Source organism: Leiobunum rupestre, chromosome 4, assembly GCF_980474605.1.
Source record: "Leiobunum rupestre chromosome 4, qqLeiRupe1.1.hap1, whole genome shotgun sequence".
NCBI classification, from domain to species: domain Eukaryota; kingdom Metazoa; phylum Arthropoda; class Arachnida; order Opiliones; family Sclerosomatidae; genus Leiobunum; species Leiobunum rupestre.
Genome location: NC_143387.1, coordinates 11,116,853 through 11,137,822, shown reverse-complemented (window position 1 = coordinate 11,137,822; position 20,970 = coordinate 11,116,853). Strand labels below are relative to the sequence as shown.

At 36.9% G+C, this 20,970-nt stretch overlaps 1 long non-coding RNA gene across 1 annotated transcript; it reads left to right on the top strand.

Moving 5' to 3' along the window:
- Positions 1-16,086: 16,086 nt before the first annotated feature.
- LOC149946389 (uncharacterized) lies at positions 16,087-16,555 on the top strand. The gene is made up of 3 exons (XR_016480656.1): positions 16,087-16,133; positions 16,190-16,277; positions 16,480-16,555. It is a non-coding gene; the product is annotated as an uncharacterized LOC149946389 (long non-coding RNA).
- Positions 16,556-20,970: the final 4,415 nt, after the last annotated feature.

Below are 20,970 nucleotides of genomic sequence, written 5' to 3'. Positions count from 1 at the left end.
CCCAAATTTTCGTTTATTCCGATATCGTCGCTGATCAAGTGGTGGGGTCGTCGCTCGTCAAATTGTTAAGAATAATAGCGGTTGACGAATCAGCCCGATTTGGTACTCATATCGAGAAAACGTACATTTCGCCGCATTACGTGCCCATTGAGAAGAAATACTTTGATACTATCCAAATAGATCTACGCGATGTTTATGGGAAACCAGCTCCTTTTGAGTTTGGCAATCTAACCGTAAAACTTCATTTGCGTCCAAGATGCCCTTAAGACACATCCTTGAAAAAAGACGCTGCGCAGACGCGTGTCCGTACGCTCAATATTACGCCACTCAGGCGGGTGGCGCTATCCCCCAAGTATACGTAGTATCGCCTAATCAGCGGGGGCACGGATAATTCGGTAGCGGGTTTGGAAGTTTCTTCTCCGGCTTGTACAAGCTAGCGAAACCTTTTCTGTTACGGGGGGCGAAATTTTTGGGGGGGCAAGCCATCTCCACGGGAAAACAAGTTTTGGCTGATGTGTCGACGGGATCAACCATACATGAAGCCACCAAACGGCGGCTCACAAACAACAATACGGGACTGGGAAACGTAAACGCAAAACTAAAAAGAAAACATTTAAGAAAATACCAAAACGCGGTGGAAAAAATTCATAAGTAGGCCGGAAACGAGCTAGAAAGGTCGTTGATATTTTCTCCTAAAGCGCTGAAAAGTGAACTTGATATTTTTCAAACCGCGCCTATCCAAACGTCAATTGAGGGAGGAAAATGGACCACCTTCAAACCCATCTCGTCGCTGAGAGGCGATACCGTCGAGTTTAATATTCCTGGAAGCGGGCACGAATACATTGATTTACCGCTTACGTACCTACTTGTTAGAGCTAAAATCGTAGCCGATGACGCTGGTAAAAGTTTATTAGCGTCGGACGTTGTGGGCGGTTGTAATAATTTTTTGCACACGTTATTTAATCACGCGGAAGTTTACCTTAACGGAACCCTACTGTCACCGTCAGCTTGTTCGTACGCTTATCAGGCGTACATTGAAACGTTGTTAAATTTTGACATGGGTGTCAAAGCGTCCCATTTAACAGGCGCGCTGTGGTACAAGGATACCCCCGGCGAAATGAATTCGGTCACGGCCAACGAGGGTTTTAAACAAAGGAAAGGATTCACGGATCAGTCGAAAGAAATAGATTTAATTGGTCCGCTGTTTCTTGACACGCTTAATGTCGAAAACTATTTAATTGATGGAGTAGATTTACGTATTAAACTATCGCGAAGTAAAGCGAGTTTTGCGTTAATGGGTACGCCGAAGCCCGGGGTTAACTATAAAATAATCATTACAGACGCGAGCTTGTTGGTTCGTCGCGCCCAGATTGCGCCCAAAATACTTATCGCTCACGAAAACGCCTTGTCACGAGCAGCAGCAAAGTACGCTTTTACACGCACCGAAACTAAAATATTCACCATCAACTCGAATATCCGAAACACAGTTATTCCCAACGTATATTTGGGTACCCTCCCGGTTCGCTTGATTGTCGCGCTGGTGGATCACGAAGCCCACAATGGAACCTTGGCAAAAAACCCGTACGCTTTCGAACATCAAGATTTATCGAGTTTAGCTCTTTATGTGGATTCTGATGGTGTGGATTCGAAACCTATTACGCCAAACTACGAAGCTGGCCAATATATTCAAGCCTATCATACTCTATTTACTGGTAGCGGAATTCATTATAGAAACACCGGGATTGATATTTCCCGGGGAGATTATGCCCAGGGGTACGCTTTTTACGTTTTCGTCATTTCAAACGACCATAGCGCTGGAGAAAGTCATTATTGGAACCCATCCCGACAGGGGCAGATGCGTTTGGAGCTTTCGTTCGCTAAACCAGTCCCGCAAACGTTAAGCTGCGTATTTTTTGCCGAATTTCAATCCAGCTTTAGCGTAGACAAAGATCGTAACGTTTCTATTGAAAAAGTGTAATTATGCGCGGATCCAAGATTTTAGACATTTTGAGACATACGCGCAATTTTATGGGCGTATTCGCCTCGGATTGTCTACCCGATAAGATTAATAGTTTTCCAGCGTCACTGGTTGTAAATCTAGACCACCACGATGAACCGGGCAGCCATTGGGTCGCGATTTACCTTGATAAATAAAAACGGGCTTTGTATTTTGACTCGTTGGTGCTACGGCCCATTTTGCCAGCCATTAAACTTTTTTAAAACAAAATTCGAGAAAAATCACGCCCAACAAGCGGCGACTTCAATCAACAACGAGCGTCATTTGCGGACATTATTGCGTTATTTATATACGTCCCCGATCAAAACGTAGAAGTCACCAAAGCTTCTTTAAGGGTTTTTCACGAAGAGACGTCAAAAATGATATAATGGCCACGAGAAAATTTAACAACCTGTTACGTCATCATAAACGGAGTATTCCCGTCGCGCGACTATACCCCGTTTTATTCCTAACTAAACCCTCAGTATCGTGTCGGTGGCATGGCGAGAATGGCCGTTGTCGAATTTGACTTTCTACTCGGAAAATCCGCCTCGCGCTCCGGCGGAGAGGCCCCCGACATTGTCGTGAAGGAGCTAGCTATATCAACAGTATCGACACCTCCCGCCGTTCAAGCTTGGACTTTCGAACAACCCTATCCAGTACAACAACTTCCGAACGCCATTAAAAGACAAAACGGCTGAGTGTCTAGGAACCTTCACGGTATTTGCCTGACCGCGGGGTATCTCCCGTATTATAAATTACCCGCCTGCCTTATATCAGCTGTATCAAGTGCTGATATGATTTTTACAAAAGGAGACGTGAAAGTGTAAATTTTTAGCCGATTATACTGAGACCGCCATATACGATTTGGAAACTTTTGACTGTCCCCGAGCTGCGACTTTTGATACGCCCCAGCCAGTGAAATGTCTATTCCGGCATCCGACTCTAAACACCCGACAACCGTGCTCTTTGGAAAGAAGTGTGCTTTTCGCAGAATGGATTACCCAGAACCGCGCTGAAATAGACAGTCAAATACGATGTCCATTTTAATTTTTTTGTATCACCATATAATATTTTTTTGACTCGTAAAAGAAAAATAATTTTTGTAATATATCATATAAACTTTTTTGTAAAAAATAAATATTTTTATTATCTTATAAATCCGACTCGTTATTTCTCATTGCTCGCCTAATTTTTTAGATAACGTAATTAATAGTTCATTGTGTCCATTCATTCGCCCACGTTGGAAAATTATTATAAAAGTCGTAAACGTATTTTAGAATTTTAAAGTGTAAAAAGTACTTTATACGGTCACCCTTTAAAATAAATAACAATGTATTCTGTATAAAAAAACGTTTATTCACATTTTCTTTACAACGGTATTAATATTATGAATTTGATTAGTTTTACAATATTCTTGAAAATAAATCAGAGCAGCCATTTCCTTTTCAGTCGGCATTTTTAATTCGCCGGGCAGGGTAGCTGAAGTTGACGCGGTTGATTCCTTTGGGGCACCGCCCTTTTTACATGCCACAATAAGTTCGTTAAGATAATCGATAATTTTATCATCTGACATTTCTTCGTCCTCCGTGTAATGGAGAGATTTACTCGCCTCACGATCACACGCCAGATCCGAATCTTCTTTTATTGTATTACAAGATAAATGAGTCATTAAATGTTGTTTGAAACCTCTCAGGGACCGGTATATTTCCGCGCATATCCAGCATTTCTTTGGTACCCTAAGCGGAGACATCTTCCTCTTTCCCATAGAGGCTGGCTTATGAAAACCACAACGCATATACCCAGCCAACACAAACACGTCCTATGGACATCCGATAGACGTCACACTCGGATCTTGCCTTCGTCCGTAGGACATCCCAAAATCCGGGGTTGACGTCGGTTTGACGTTAAAGGACGTCCAAATGTCCGGTTTGTCTATAGCCGTAGTACGTCACAGGGACGAGTTTTCGGACGTCCAACGGCGATTACGGCGGTCGTCCCCTGGATGTCTTTCTATAAAACCTAGAGATGTCTTTAGGCCTTTAATTTGGTTCAATCCTGGCTCAATAGGGATGGAACTAGGACGTTCATTGGATCTCGTATTTTGAACAAATAATTTAAAAAGCCAAACTTGATATTAAAATTTTATTCAAAACATTAAAATAAAAGATAATGGAAAAAATCCAGCAACAAGTGTACAATTTGATTGTAATAACACGAACTCTGCAAGTATTAGCAGTTAACATATAAATTACAAAATTTATATTATTATTTATTTAATTTTTATATAACAAAATAAATTTCGAACTAAACTATTAAAAAATTAAATAACCTTCCTTATACAAATGTAAAAAACCAATTAAATAACCTTCCGTATACAAATGTAAAAAAACAATAAAATTAATTTTTAAATCAGAAGCAAAATAAAACTAAGCCATTTAATACTATTCCTTAAAAAAATTAAGACTATCGGATGAAAAAATGTACTCTAGAAATTACTGTTTCTCGAAGCTTAATTTTAATATCTATCCAAATCTTAATTTTGGAATTACAATAACTATATAAAATATAACAGTATGAAATAAAGCTTTAGGCGAACCGTTCAGTGAGAGTAATGAATAATAAACTTAAAAAGTTAAATTGAAACATGTACAGGTTCAAAATGAACTTTAAAAACAGCGAACCTTCCCTAACTTTCGGAATTATAATTTAACTATATAAATTATCACAGTATAAAATAAAGCTTTAGGCGAACCGTTCAGTGAGAGTAATGAATAATAAACTTAAAAAGGTAAATTGAAACATGTACAGGTCCAAAATGAACTTTAAAAACAGCGAACCTTCCCTAACATTCGGAGAATTCAACGAAAATCTTACTTTTGTAATTCCAAATCCAATATATAAAATATAACAAAATGAAATAAAGCTTTAGGCGAACCGTTCAGTGAGAGTAATGAATAATAAACTTAAAAAGTTAAATTGAAACATGTACAGGTCCAAAATGAACTTTAAAAACAGCGAACCTTCCCTAACTTTCGGAGAATTCAACGCAAATCTTACTTTTGGAATTTCAAATTCAATATATAAAATATAACAGTATGAAATAAAGCTTTAGGCGAACCGTTCAGTGAGAGTAATGAATAATAAACTAAAAATGTTAAATTGAAACATGTACAGGTCCAAAATGAACTTTAAAAACAGCGAACTTTCCATAACTTTCGGAGAATTCAACGCAAATCTTACTTTTGTAATTCCAAATCCAATATATAAAATATAACAAAATGAAATAAAGCTTTAGGCGAACCGTTCAGTGAGAGTAATGAATAATAAACTTAAAAAGTTAAATTGAAACATGTACAGGTCCAAAATGAACTTTAAAAACAGCGAACTTTCCATAACTTTCGGAGAATTCAACGCAAATCTTACTTTTGGAATTTCAAATTCAATATATAAAATATAACAGTATGAAATAAAGCTTAAGGCGAACCGTTCAGTGAGAGTAATGAATAATAAACTTAAATTGAAACATGTACAGGTCCAAAATGAATAGACTTTGATCAAACATATTTTCTTCCTACCTCTGTAAAAGACACATGAAAAAATCGAGTTAAAATCATTAAAAAAAGAGTTTTTTAATAAAATACTTACTCTTATGATATATTATTAGCAATACTAGAAATTACTATGTTATAATCTTTAACGTTTGTGTAGAACGCATTATGGACTTTATGGTGACCGATTCCAAACTATCGAGTAATGGCGTCGTACAAAAGAAACTACAAACTGGGCTACCAGATATTTTAATAGGACTTTAGCTCGGCCAACTTAGATCAGCTTTTTCGCAGTAATTGGCTGTGATTGTAGAAATAATTAATCAAATGAAAATAATGGAAATAAAAATTAAGAAAATAATAATATAAAAAAATATAAAAATTAAGAACAGATAAAATTAATTAATTAATTAAGTAGTTTTGATTTAACACGTAATTTCATTAATTCACGTTAAATAAACTCGTAAATTTAAATAATAATATTCTTAATAAAATTAATATTTTGTGGTTCATTAATCATTATCAGCTCAAATAGAAATACAGGTGAAAAAAATTAAAATTCATTGCTGATAAACGCACCTCTAGATAGCATTGATGGACGGACGAAACATTTCGGACGAATAGTGGAGATTCATGCGACGTCGATTGGGCTGAATATCGGATGTCGCGAAATTGGTTCTACGAGGACTAAAATGGGACGTCCGTTATTCGTCCCGTAGGACGAATTTTGGACGGGACCAAGCTGGGCTCTAAGGACCATGCTGGGACGTCCCAGGGACGATTTGTGTTTGCTGGGTACGTAATCTTTACGTTTCATTGTGTATATTACGTCATCTTTAGTGAGTCATTTTTAAATTACGTCATTTTTGGGGTTAGACCCCCGAAATATTATTCCGTAGCTCAAAGAGAATCGGGATGGCTAGTCACGAGGATCTCAACACCGTAACCGGTCGGTTAGAAACGTTCAAGCAATGGGACAACGTACACGTGAAAAAAGAAGACTTGGCCCACGCCGGACTTTTCGCCGTAGACTCGGACGGCATAGTCGAATGCTACCTCTGCCACGGACCGTTAGGCAGTTGGGAAACCGGCGACGTACCCCAAGCGGAACACGACAAATTTTATCCCAACTGTCCGTCACCCACCGCTTTGGAAGGCCAAGATATCCCGCCATCCAAAAAATACATCTCCGGCGGACCCACAACCAGCCCCGAGGGACCTGGCGGCGACGAAATCTTAACTCTTACCGGCAAACGCCTCGAGGTAGAACATTTAATGAAAATGCTCGTAAAAACGCTAATTTCAGATGGTTCGTTTCAACCCTACGAAGATCGACGTAATTACCATGATATAAATAAAATACATTTCCAAAGACGTATTTTCAATGTAAATCGTATTTTACAGCCTGTACTCGAAAAATATCTTAATAAAAACTTATAATTTGTGTACACACGACTCTTTTTTTTGGCAAAACACTTTTAGCGAGGACACCCGCTATTTTACGCTACCCTTTTACACCCCTTAGGGGCCCATATATAAGATGGAGAGTGTTTGAAAATACTGGGGGGAAAGTGTTTGTCGGCGGAAACCCATTGAACTATTTATTACCACCTCGAAAGATAGGTGCCTTAGGGCTACATTCACTATGACTGATAGGTTTTGACAAGATGTTGAGGGGACCTATTTAACTACTCGGGTTTATAGCTGTTTGCATAACATCGTGTCAGCTGATTCCACACCACCTACCGAATAGCGACAGGGGGAGATCATCTAACCTATTGACCTGCCGAAAGGGGGGGTGATGCTTACCACCTAGGTTTTAAGAGGGCTTATAACATCGTAAATCAGCTAACCTTTTGACCTAGCGAATATTGCCGCAAATGGGGGGGGAATGGGGGAAATGCTTACCCCCAAGGGGGGACTGCTTACTCCCAAGGGGGGTCTGTTTCACCCCCCGCGGGGACCCCTATCGGTATACAAACCCACTTATCTCTAACTTGGTCACTGAAAAACATACATTCCCAGCAATAAATCCAGGAAATCTTAAACGTCAGCACAGCTTATTTTACGTATTAAGCCTTTGCATAATTAGTGTTGAGCAACTTGAGCTTACCTTTAAGTACCTTTCCGGTTTTCGGTAATAAGGAACTGAATCACCGGGCAGGAAATAAAATTAAAATACCAAAAAATTGAATTATTGTACTAACAAATTTCTTATTACGTGTAAACCATATTAAAATATTTAGAGAATACCAGGAACTGAGGAAAGCTTTTTGCACCGTTAGAAATTTCAATTCAGGATAAAAACCGTTAACAGGGTTGCTATACGTAAAACTCAATTTTTATTGGATGGCAGTTAAGTCGGCTGTACTTACGTAATATAAGTAAATAATTTATTTAAATCTACATAATTAATTAAATAATATTTGATTTATTTTAATAACAAGAATTTTCTGAATTAAATCAAACTTAATTGTCAGAATAATCTGCTACTTTAAGGTGGACATTTTGGTTGGTTTTCAATATAGAAATCATAAGGTATTTTCAATGGCTTAAAAATATTTTTTAGGCAAGTTCAGTTGGCTGCAGGCAACTTTATTAAGTAAATTTGTGGGTAATTTTTGTCAAAAGTACGGTCACAATAATATCAATATAGTTAATATTTGCACTAAAAGATAAAGAATGTAGCATTGTTGTTGCCTGCAGGTTCAGCTCATAAGGCGGCCAAATTTATGCCCCCCGAGCATTTGAGCTATGCTAAATGTTTTTGTATATATTTTTAACGAAGACCCTTTCGCCTCCCCTAAGATTGTCTGTAGTAAAAACGTTAGCAAAACGTTTTGATTTTAATATGAAATAACGAAAACGTTACGATCTATGTAAAACGATAATATGACGTTACATGGACGTTATGCAGTGGATAAGTTGTGAAACATTCACTTATTTTCAACGTAGAATGTAAAGTTATTAAAAACGAGAAAACGTCAATTTGACCACGAAACCACAAATCCACGAGCGTGAAACGTTTCGTTGCTACCCGGGATTTCATGAAGTTTCGCATCGCTATCGTTTTGAGATGAAATAACTAGAAAATATACAGGGTGTCTCAATTTGCTCGATCAGGCCATTTTTCTCAAAATGCATTTATGCTAGGGTTCTGAAATTTCCAGGGTTTATTTGTTAGGTATGGAAGGCTTTGGTTACTAAATTTCCGAAAAATCGAACGATTTTGTGCCGTTTTGGAAAATTTATTTTTTCTCCGGTAGGTGTCACGCAAAATGTTTCAATAGAAAAGTTGTAGGGCATAGTCGAAAGTGTGAAAATAATTTTGGTTCAGTTGAAAAAGACCTATTTTTCACTGAGTTTGGAGGTCGGGGGAAAACAAGTTGTACTAGCAGGCAATAGCCTTTAACGAATTGTAGGTAACATGTATTTCAGTTATAAGATTTCGAAAAATAAACAAATAATAATTAGCCCAAGTGACAAATGTTTTTTAATGACTTATACAAAATGTTTTCAAAAATGCCACCTTCTGATGCAATGCACAAATATGCATGATGTTGCATATTGAGAAATGCTCCCCGAACCATTTCTGGAGTCACCCGGCGACATTCTTCGATGATTCTTTGTCGTAAATCTTCAACGCTCGTCACAGGTGTTTGGTATACGTAGTCCTTTACGAATCCCCAAAGAAAAAAGTCGAGTGGTGTTAGATAAGGGGATATTGCAGGCCAACGAACAGGACCAGTTCTTCCGATCCATCTTCCAGGAAACTCGTCGTTAAGATATGCAACCACGTCACGATATTGGTGAGGTGGCGCCCCATCTTGCTGGAACCAGATGCGTCTGTACTCGGCCAGAGGAATGTCGTCCAACACGTTGGATATTTCATTTTGAAGGAACTCCAAGTAGTTTTGACCGTTCAGACGATTTGGCAGGAAGAACGGGCCAATAATTCTGTTACCTAACAGACCAGCCCACACATTTAAGCGAAACTGCACTTGGTTGCGGTGAGGAAATCCCCAGTGTGGATTCTCGTAGTCCCACATATGTTGGTTTTGACGGTTGAAAGGCCCATCTCTTCCGAATGAACATTCGTCGGACATCAGTAGTTGATCGTGAAAATCCTGGTGTGCGTCAGCCATGAAGCAAAACCAATTGCAGAAGTCAAGTCGGCGCTGTCTATCACCGTCATGCAGTCCTTGGTGAAGTGTCGCTCGATAAGGATGAAAATGGTGTCTTTTGAGTGTTCTCCAAACGTAGTTTCGATCCAACCCTAAGTCAAAGCTGGCAGTCCTGACGCTCGCTCGAGGATAGGCGACGAAGTAGGCAAGTATGGTGTTTTCAATGTCGATGTCCTGGAGACCACGACCACGAAACCTCGGATTGATATTACCCCAGTTTCGGACCACTTTAAGAACCGTCGTATGACTTGGTCTGCAACTGGGAAATCTTCGTCTAAATAACTGACTTACTAGAGTAGCATTACGACGACCTTCTCCGTAAAATAATTCTAGCATATGAGTGCGCTGATCTCGAGTGTAAAGAGGCATACTGGACAACAATCGCCCAAGCTGAGATAATGTTTTAACTTTGAAATGTAAACGCTTTAAATACTACTCGGACAATTGATATTTCACGTTAAAAACAACAAAAGAAAAATAAGCGTAATTTTTGGTCTACAAATCTTTTTTTTATGATCTTACTCCTAACCACGTCGAAATGGAAGACGCGGTCTTTGTCTACTTTGTCTAATTAGGTGTTAGTAGTTATGTGCCCTATTCCTGGATACGCGAGGGGGGCGCAGCGTGCTTTCCCCCTCGCGTCCCCAGCTGCGTGACGGGGGGGAATGAAGCGGGGAATCGCGATTCCGCCCCCCCTCGGGCGCGTGTCACGCGCGCGTGACCTGAATAATTAATGAGATTAACAGGTGTTAATTAGTTGACCTGTCAATCAACTAGAGTAGGTAAGCAAGTGCTATAAAAAGGGTGAATATTAATGAGCGTGGTATTGTTTTACCGTTAGGGGTCATTGACCTGTTAGATAGTAACATGTGTTTAGGATCATCAAGTAGTTATATTATATGTTTGAATATTAATTTTTGGCGGGAAAGTGTAAGCGTCGATCAACAAGTGGTTAAACTCTTTAGGTTTATTAATATACACTTGACATGATTTTGGCGGGGAAACGGGTAAAGTTTGTACCTTTATAATAACACGTTAGAGCTAATTGACCTGGTAGCTATATGGTTGTTAAAGTTTTGGCGGGGATTTAACATGCGTTTATGATGATGTAAGTGCGAAAATGAACAAGTGGAGGGGGTAAAGTTTGTATTTACTAGTATAAACGTTAGCGTGGAAGTATTACCTGTCAAGACATCAATGTTAGGAAGCGTCTTAAGTAATCTTAAGAAGTAAATATTAATGAGTTTTATAAGCTGTGTTTTAACGTTAGGAAGCGCGGTAAAAATGATTCACTTTTAATGACTGAACATAACGGGATAAAGCTTGTATCGTGTTATAACCTGTCATTCGTGGTCATCTTTATAGTGTCCCACCAGGGGTGTCTCATTGGGTAACAAGTTGTCCCTATATGGTTCGTTAATGATTATAGCCGCGTCACGTGATCATCTTATTTACGGTAATTGAAATGGGTCTTCCATAAAGATTGCTGGTGAAAGTTTAACATTTGTCAATGCTTCACCACTAGACTGGTATCTTTGGATTCGGGTAGAAGTTTCAAATATAAGTCACCCCTAATACGGGCACCTTTTTAACGGTTTTTAGGTTATTAATCTTTATGCACATAAAAAGTATAGACTCTTAAACGCGCCTTCCCGAAGCGCGGTAAAAATGATTCATATTTACAACACATAACGGGGTAAAGTTTGTAGGCTGGTTTCGAGTGGTCTCTCTTTTAGCGGTTGTTAGTCATTTTTGGCTGGAAAATTCATGTGTTTTGGCCGCCATCTTTAATGATTCATATTCAAACGGGTTCTGTGTATTGAAAAGGGTGTCCATGTCTGTTATTTGTAGGAAATTTGCCATATATACTTTAGATCAAGTTTGTTTTTAAACAAGTTGTCCCTAAAGGATTTTTATATATATATTAACATAAAACGTCGCATTAAAAGTCGGTAGATGGCTTGGGCCTAGTTTATGACATTGTAAATGCATCAAAAACTATATATTACCGTCACTTAACCTTTAAAAACGACGCGCGGGAAAGTTTGTGAAGTAATTAGGGAGTGGATATTTCAAGTTTTTTAAACATAGTCAATACGTTAATAACGGGGTAAAGATATTTGATAGGGGTTAAATCAACAAGTGGTCTTAAAAGGAAATATTAATCAGTTTTATAAGCGTTGTTTTATTAACCGTTAGGAAGCCCGATAAAAATGACAAAGGCTTAATATAAGTTTGTAACTCTCTTTTAGCTGTTATTAAATGAACTCTTAGTAATTTGTAAAATTCACGTGATCTTTAATGTTGCATATTCAAACGGATAGGGTGGCAATCTTTGTTATTGTTTTAGGAAATTTACCATATATACTTTAGATCAAGTTTGTTTTTAAACAAGTTGTTCCTAACGGATTTTTATATCGTTACGTACCTAGATGACTTGAACTTGATTATTATGACATATGTATCATATATTACCGTCACGTAACTTTTAATAACGACGCAAGGGAAAGCTTTCTAATTTATATTGAATACATTGCCACTATACGAAATATTTACATAAATTAAACAAGGTCGGTTGCTTATTTGAATAAAATTGATAATAAAACTTTTTTACAAAACTCAAAAATGAATAATACAATGTTATAAAATAATTTTCAGCTCTGAACCTGAAATTAAATGTGTTTGTCAAATTCTTATCACTTTTCTAAATTATCTTATATCCTTCTATGTTTAAAATAAAAAACTCTGATTTAAATTTAAGACTTTATTTATATTTTACAACATTTGTTGTTGACACAAAGGAACTATCGTTAATAACATTTAACACGCTATCAATAAAAACCACTAACTCGTCTATCGCCTTTAAGAATCCAGTTTTTGGGGGTCGTTCCAAATGCATTTCGTGAGAATTATGCTCTTTTTGAAAATATCTCATTCTTTGTGCAATCAAATCCATTTCAAGTTGACGATTCATTTTTTTCAATTCTTTATTTATATGTTTAATCAGTTCATAGTCCTTGTTTTCTTTATAAGTCATTATTCCACAACAAAAACAAAGCGAAACTAGTTTGTATAAAACGCGATGTGGTTAGTTCAGTACCGGTCGAACACAAAGGAATCTGATTACCGCTAACTATCTCTCTACGCCGTTAGAGCTCCTCTGATTACCGCGAACTATCTCTCTCTCCACGGCGTTAGCGCTCCTTTAAAGGAATTTTTTTTTCTCCGCGTTTATCTCCATTTTTAACGCTGTGATTTATTTAGAACAGGTGTTGAGCGGAGAATCCCCCGTTGCTATGGTGACCTCGGCGCGACGTTTATTTGAGTATCAACAAACTTAGCAAATAACCTCGCATGGTTTAAATGTTCTCCACTTAAATATACATCGCTATCTATGGATATTTTCATTCGGATACATGATTACCTGATATGAAAACTGTACAAGTTTCAATTTTGGTTTAGTTGTCCCAAACAGGGGAAACCATTTTCGTGTAACGTTAATCTAACAATGCCTCACGTACATAAATCGTTTACGTATACATTGTTTTATATTACCGTACCATCGGTCTGGTCTAATAAGAAATCGAACATGTTTTGTTCGCGAAAGATAAGGAGAATGAGATTAAGAAACTATCATTTTTAATATTACCACTTCTATAATGAACTAAGGTAGTGCTTTGGGGTCCATACCGTTACTTAAACAAGTCGCTCCTATATGAACTTTTAAACGGTTATTCGTGTTAAACGTGTACATTGCATAAAACATTTACGACAACATATAACCAGTCGAACATGTCTGCGATTATTTATAATTTTGCGTTAGTTTATCAATAATATCGTGTATATAAATTATAGTATTAAGAACTATACTTGTATTGAGCCGTTATAAAAGTCGTAAAAATCTTTAATATTTAAATCTATCGTTAACTAGCTGTATATTATTCCGTTTTTACCAAGCGGCACGAGGAATATTTACGTAGCGGTTTAATAGACTTTAACATGTACGGTCCGTTAATTTTCGTAAGTGGTAGCGAAATTATGGAAGGGGCCACTACGTGAAAGAACGCTCATTCAATTTGTGAACCTTTAAAATGAGTTTAAAGGTAAAATAGTGGTAGCAGATATGGGCTTATAGTAATATTTACAGATTCTATTTAGATTTTAGAGTGGCATTGCCATTTCTCACCACCAGGGGTAAATTGAACTCTTATAAACGTTTGTTGTTTATTAAAGGACATTATAGTATTGCCATTTCTCACCACTAGGGGTAAATTGAACTCTTATAAACGTAACAAATAACGAACGTTACTTAATTCGTTGACCGAGGGTATTAAAGAGCATTATAGTTTCAACACCAGGGGTAAATTAAGAACTTAGTGGCAGCACACACTACCCTGATTGTAACGACTGCATTATTAATGTAAGCAATGTTTAAATACTTGACCAACGAATGTTCCTGTATGTTAGTTTAATGTTGATATTTCGGTTAATATTGCAGTAAAAAGCTAAGCCTAACAAATACGTTGTCATCAAAACTCGGACCAAAGCTATAACTTGTTTTTCTGTTATAATCTCCCGCGTATTAATTTGGTAATAATAATGGTTAAACGTATTTTATAGCGTCATATGAAATAACTTACTAGCAGGTGTTTTTGGTAACGAGTTTAGGGTGAACCCTACGAAGCAAGAATTACATATTTCATTTTACGGAACAAAATTGGACGACAGTTGGATAATGAGTGATATGGAAAATAACGAACCGTGTACGGAACTATTAAAAAGTATAAATATATTGAAAAAAAAGAAACGAAAACTTCAAGCGGAATATATAGCAGCGAGAATAGAACTTGAAAGTCTCCTTCCTACGATACGAAAGGAGCATTCGTACGAGTCTTTAAAAATGTTTTCGGAACAAGAAAGATTATTAAGTTTTAAAAACTGGGTTAAATATGGAACCGAAGAGTTGGCCGCCTGGGGATTTTATTCGCTCAAGAACGACTCGAGTGTTAAATGCCCTTTTTGTGGAATGGTGGTTGAGGAATGGAAAGATGAAGACATACCGTTAATAGTTCATTGTCGTTCAATTCCCTTGTGTCCATTTATTCGAGGATGCCAAGTTGGAAATGTAACAATATTACAAAAGTCGTAAACATATTTTAATTTCAAAGTGTAACGAAAAATATTATAATAAAGTATCAATGTAAAAAAAAATATGTATCCGAGTTTTTTAATACCGCCTTTACATTAAATTTTAAGTGTTAAACTGTAAGTGTTCTAAAAAATCATTGTTAGTTTACTTTAATTAAAAAGTACTTTATACGGTCTCCTTAAAATGTTATTAAAAAATAACAATGAATTCAATAGAAAGAACGTTTATTCACAATTTCTTTACAACGGTTTTAATATTAGGAATTTGATTAGTTTCACAATATTCTTGAAAATAAATCAAAGCATCCATTTGCTTTTCAGTCGGCAATTTGAATTCGGCTGGCAGGTTAGATGTAGTTGACTCGGTTGATTCCATTGTGGCACCGCGCTTTTTACATGCCACAATAAGTTCGTTAAGATAATCGATAATTTTATCATCTGACATTTCCTCTTGCTCGGTATAATGGAGAGATTCACTCGCCTCACAATCACACGCTAGATCCGATTCTTCTTTTATTTTATTACAAGATAAATGATTCATTAAATGTTGTTTGAAACCTCTCACGGACTGGTATCGTTCCTCACATATCCAGCATTTCTTTGGTACTCTAAGCGGGGACATCTTTCTCTTTCCCATAGCGGCTGGCTTATGAAAACAACAACGCATCTATGAAAATTATTTCACGACTTGTGACGTAGTTTATATCACGTGATCTGTTGAAAAAAAGTTGAAAGCTGAAGGAAGCCTACAGAATTGAAAAAACTGAAACTAAATCTCCAAATGGATTTTCCAATGGAGTCACGAAATGCTTTTGGAAATACTGGGTACTTAAAGGCGACGAATTAGGTACATTCATAGCGACGGCGATAGTAAAATATCCATTTTTATTTCAAAGTGTGATCCCGAGTTTGGTAATTGCTAGGATGCTTGGATAACGCCGCCATCTTTAGTTACGTTAGCTTAATAAAATTAACCACCTGCACATTAAAACCGTTACGAAAATTAAACCAAAATGGTTTGCAACGAAATAGAAACAGCTGCTAGAGTTTCCAACGCGTCCCGCTAGGGGTTATAAAATGTCAGAGTAGTTACATTTACACTTTCAGTTACGTTAGCTTAATAAAATTAACCACCTGCACATTATTCTTAAAACCAACGCGTCCCCCTAGGGGGTTTTAGGTAGTATATATATCCTTAAGTCGCCCAAATCTCGGAATCCTGACCCTAGTGAGCCTTCCCGGAGTAACAAAAATGTAAGTTTCTATAGGTGTTTTTTTTATTGTTACAAATACTTAGTTTTTTCTTCTAGGGAATCGTTTGTAGCCGTACACATTCTTTTTGCCATGATTTGGCCTAAAAATAAATATACGTCATCAAAACGATTTTTAGTAAAAGAGGTAATTTTTTAAAGTTTTATATAGTAATTAGTATTTATTGTAATAGTTAGTGTAGGGAGCTGTTGGCCGGGCGTGTAACCCGGCCACCTAAATTAATGGCTTCAAAAGTCGTTTGATGACTTTGGCCTATGGTGGTGCCTTGGGTAATAGCCTAGTTGATTATTATTATTATTATATTTAAAGTTCCATATAAATCTTACAGATTGGATACAAAACTTCGGATGGTCGCGAAGACCTCATTGTTTTTCGAACACCGGCTGCTCAAAATTATTCGGGAGATACAAACCGCAAAATGAACGCGATTAGCAATCATGTCAATAAGCTTCCCAGGGCTCAGGGACAATACGATATTGAGGCCGTCGATCGCCATGTTTTAAATATAACGCGACTGGCCGAATACGTTATTGTCAAAGAAAGGCAAACGAAAGAGTACCTGGGAAACTTTATCGACTTAGATCGAATAATTGTGGCCACGAGATTCGAGTGTCCTAATTTCCCCGAATTAGAGCTAGAGCCGGGAGAATTTCACCACCATTTTAACAACGACCATACGCGGTATGAATCAATGACCACCATCTTTTGTCGAGGAAAATATATAGTATTTCTTATTTTACAGAAATGTGTGAGCCTATGAAAAGGCGAGGCAAGTGGCCGCATATGTAAAAAGTATAGAGGGTAATCCCCTAGAAATATATCCCGAGAAACAGGACGACCCGACCGAATCGCCACCAGCCACATCTCCGAAAAACCCGGAACCTCCAGCGAACAAACCTAGGGAGCTTGATCTTCGAAATGGTAATTATAAAACAAAACTATCATGTTTCTCATTTTTAATTTGAAATATTAATTACAGCTCCGGGAATCACTATCGTCGTAGAAGGAGGTAAAACATTAGGTTCCGAAAAAATTATTACAATTCTAATACCATTTTCCATTTCTAGGTTCCGAGTTAAAAATTGTCTTATAACACGTTTTGTAAAAAACAAATTGTATAAAAAATTGTATAACAAATTGTATAAAAATTGTATAAAAAAAATGTATAATAGGTTGTATTAAAATAAAGCAACACACTGATCAAAAGAGGTAAACTTATTGTTACGTATCACTAAATTTGATATTCCGATGGAAGAGCACGCTAAATATTACCCGAGATGTAAATTCGTTTTAAACCAGAACTGCGGTAATATACCATACGAGTATGATTCAAATCAAGCGCCCTATTCAAGCACTAACGAGAAGGCTCTGGTCTATAGCTTAATTAATCATGTCATTGAAACTCTAGATCGGAAGAAATCTAGACCACTTTGTAGCATTTTATAATTTTCAACCAGAAACAATGAGTATTAAAATGTAGACGTTAAATCAATAAAACTTTGTGAGCGAGTGTCTTTCCCCTCGTTTTCATCATATTAAAACTGATATACGAAAAGACTATTCTGAACGCGTTGGTAAGGAAATTTTAAATGATGTACAATTAAAATAAGCTATTTTCGTACGTTACGCATCGTCGCTAGTAGCGCCTGTCCTGAGGAGGCTTTTTTCAAAATATACTGAAACTATTATTATCATGGTTCCTCGTGTATATAATTTGCTAGTGTAAACTAATTTTTCGTATGGTATAATAACAAAGAACACATTTACTAATAAAAATTTATTTATAAAATGTTTTTCAAATATATTACATCATTTAAACAATGATCAATCAAATCCTTTACGTCAAATGGACAATAACCTATAAATTGTTCCAAAAAATCTTTTTCCACTTGGTGATCCTGAGAAATACGAAAGGCGGCGTAAATTTCTATAAAGACACAGGGAATTTGTCGCTTCTGTAATGGTTTATAAACCGCTTGAAATTTCGAAAAATTGTCGACCAAAACACTAAACATTAGGTCTATAACCGGTGCGCTTTGTTTTAACAGACTTAACTGTTCATCTATGAAAACTTTAATTTCATTTAAAGCCAGAACTTGCGCTCTACTAAGTGATAGACTGGCTGATAAGTTTATTTCGTATTCCAAATATTTTTGAGTAAACGGCATTAAATTCCATGAAAATCTTCCTCCCGAACAAGAAACTTCGAAATTGTGTTCAAAAGTACAATCGGAATAAGGTTCGACGGTCGGAATTGGCAGATAAATCTTTTTTATTGTTGTTGAGTTTAGATTTTCAATGACTGAAGACCATTCTTTTGTAAGGGCGTCCCATGTTTCTAAGGAAATGTCCGTACTTTGGGCTCCATTAGAAATATAAATACCTGGCTCTTTGTTAAATATTGATACGGTCACTATCAATTGAGTGGGTGAATGTAACGTCAGAGAAACTAAAATAAAATACGTGTTAAATAAAATTAAAGTTTAAAAAAAAAGTTTTAACGTACCCTTTTTAAAGGACATTGTATGAATAATCCACTTTTTGTTATCGAATCAATACAACTATAACATTTAGTCCTTGTATAAAACGTGCAGGAATGTTTTAATAGCTCGCGGTTTAGCTTCCTCGGCAAAAAAAAAAACTTTCTCTTTCAGCGAAACTCTCTCTCTCTGCGCTTTCGGGGCACCTCGATGAATCGCTCTCTCTCTCTCTCCACGGCGGTGTGGCGCGCGTTTTTCTCTCTCACGCCGAGATAACCAGCTGGTGAAACTCCGCCTGAATGAGGGAGGCGTGTAAATTTATACCAAACGCTTTTGGGCCAAGTCCTCCTGCAAATTTTTTAAAATGTTAAATAATTACACATTTAAAATTTAGTGATACGTAACAATAAGTTTACCTCTTTTGATCAGTGTGTTGCTTTATTTTAATACAACCTATTATACATTTTTTTATACAATTTTTTATACAATTTGTTATACAATTTTTTATACAATTTGTTTTTTACAAAACGTGTTATAAGACAATTTTTAACTCGGAACCTAGAAATGGAAAATGGTATTAGAATTGTAATAATTTTTTCGGAACCTAATGTTTTACCTCCTTCTACGACGATAGTGATTCCCGGAGCTGTAATTAATATTTCAAATTAAAAATGAGAAACATGATAGTTTTGTTTTATAATTACCATTTCGAAGATCAAGCTCCCTAGGTTTGTTCGCTGGAGGTTCCGGGTTTTTCGGAGATGTGGCTGGTGGCGATTCGGTCGGGTCGTCCTGTTTCTCGGGATATATTTCTAGGGGATTACCCTCTATACTTTTTACATATGCGGCCACTTGCCTCGCCTTTTCATAGGCTCACACATTTCTGTAAAATAAGAAATACTATATATTTTCCTCGACAAAAGATGGTGGTCATTGATTCATACCGCGTATGGTCGTTGTTAAAATGGTGGTGAAATTCTCCCGGCTCTAGCTCTAATTCGGGGAAATTAGGACACTCGAATCTCGTGGCCACAATTATTCGATCTAAGTCGATAAAGTTTCCCAGGTACTCTTTCGTTTGCCTTTCTTTGACAATAACGTATTCGGCCAGTCGCGTTATATTTAAAACATGGCGATCGACGGCCTCAATATCGTATTGTCCCTGAGCCATGGGAAGCTTATTGACATGATTGCTAATCGCGTTCATTTTGCGGTTTGTATCCCCCGAATAATTTTGAGCAGCCGGTGTTCGAAAAACAATGAGGTCTTCGCGACCATCCGAAGTTTTGTATCCAATCTGTAAGATTTATATGGAACTTTAAATATAATAATAATAATAATCAACTAGGCTATTACCCAAGGCACCACCATAGGCCAAAGTCATCAAACGACTTTTGAAGCCATTAATTTAGGTGGCCGGGTTACACGCCCTGCCAACAGCTCCCTACACTAACTATTACAATAAATACTAATTACTATATAAAACTTTAAAAAATTACCTCTTTTACTAAAAATCGTTTTGATGACGTATATTTATTTTTAGGCCAAATCATGGCAAAAAGAATGTGTACGGCTACAAACGATTCCCTAGAAGAAAAAACTAAGTATTTGTAACAATAAAAAAAACACCTATAGAAACTTACATTTTTGTTACTCCGGGAAGGCTCACTAGGGTCAGGATTCCGAGATTTGGGCGACTTAAGGATATATATACTACCTAAAACCCCCTAGGGGGACGCGTTGGTTTTAAGAATAATGTGCAGGTGGTTAATTTTATTAAGCTAACGTAACTGAAAGTGTAAATGTAACTACTCTGACATTTTATAACCCCTAGCGGGACGCGTTGGAAACTCTAGCAGCTGTTTCTATTTCGTTGCAAACCATTTTGGTTTAATTTTCGTAACGGTTTTAATGTGCAGGTGGTTAATTTTATTAAGCTAACGTAACTAAAGATGGCGGCGTTATCCAAGCATCCTAGCAATTACCAAACTCGGGATCACACTTTGAAATAAAAATGGATATTTTACTACCGCCGTCGCTATGAATGTACCTAATTCGTCGCCTTTAAGTACCCAGTATTTCCAAAAGCATTTCGTGACTCCATTGGAAAATCAATTTGGAGATTTAGTTTCAGTTTTTTCAATTCTGTAGGCTTCCTTCAGCTTTCAACTTTTTTTCAACAGATCACGTGATATAAACTACGTCACAAGTCGTGAAATAATTTTCATAGATGCGTTGTTGTTTTCATAAGCCAGCCGCTATGGGAAAGAGAAAGATGTCCCCGCTTAGAGTACCAAAGAAATGCTGGATATGTGAGGAACGATACCAGTCCGTGAGAG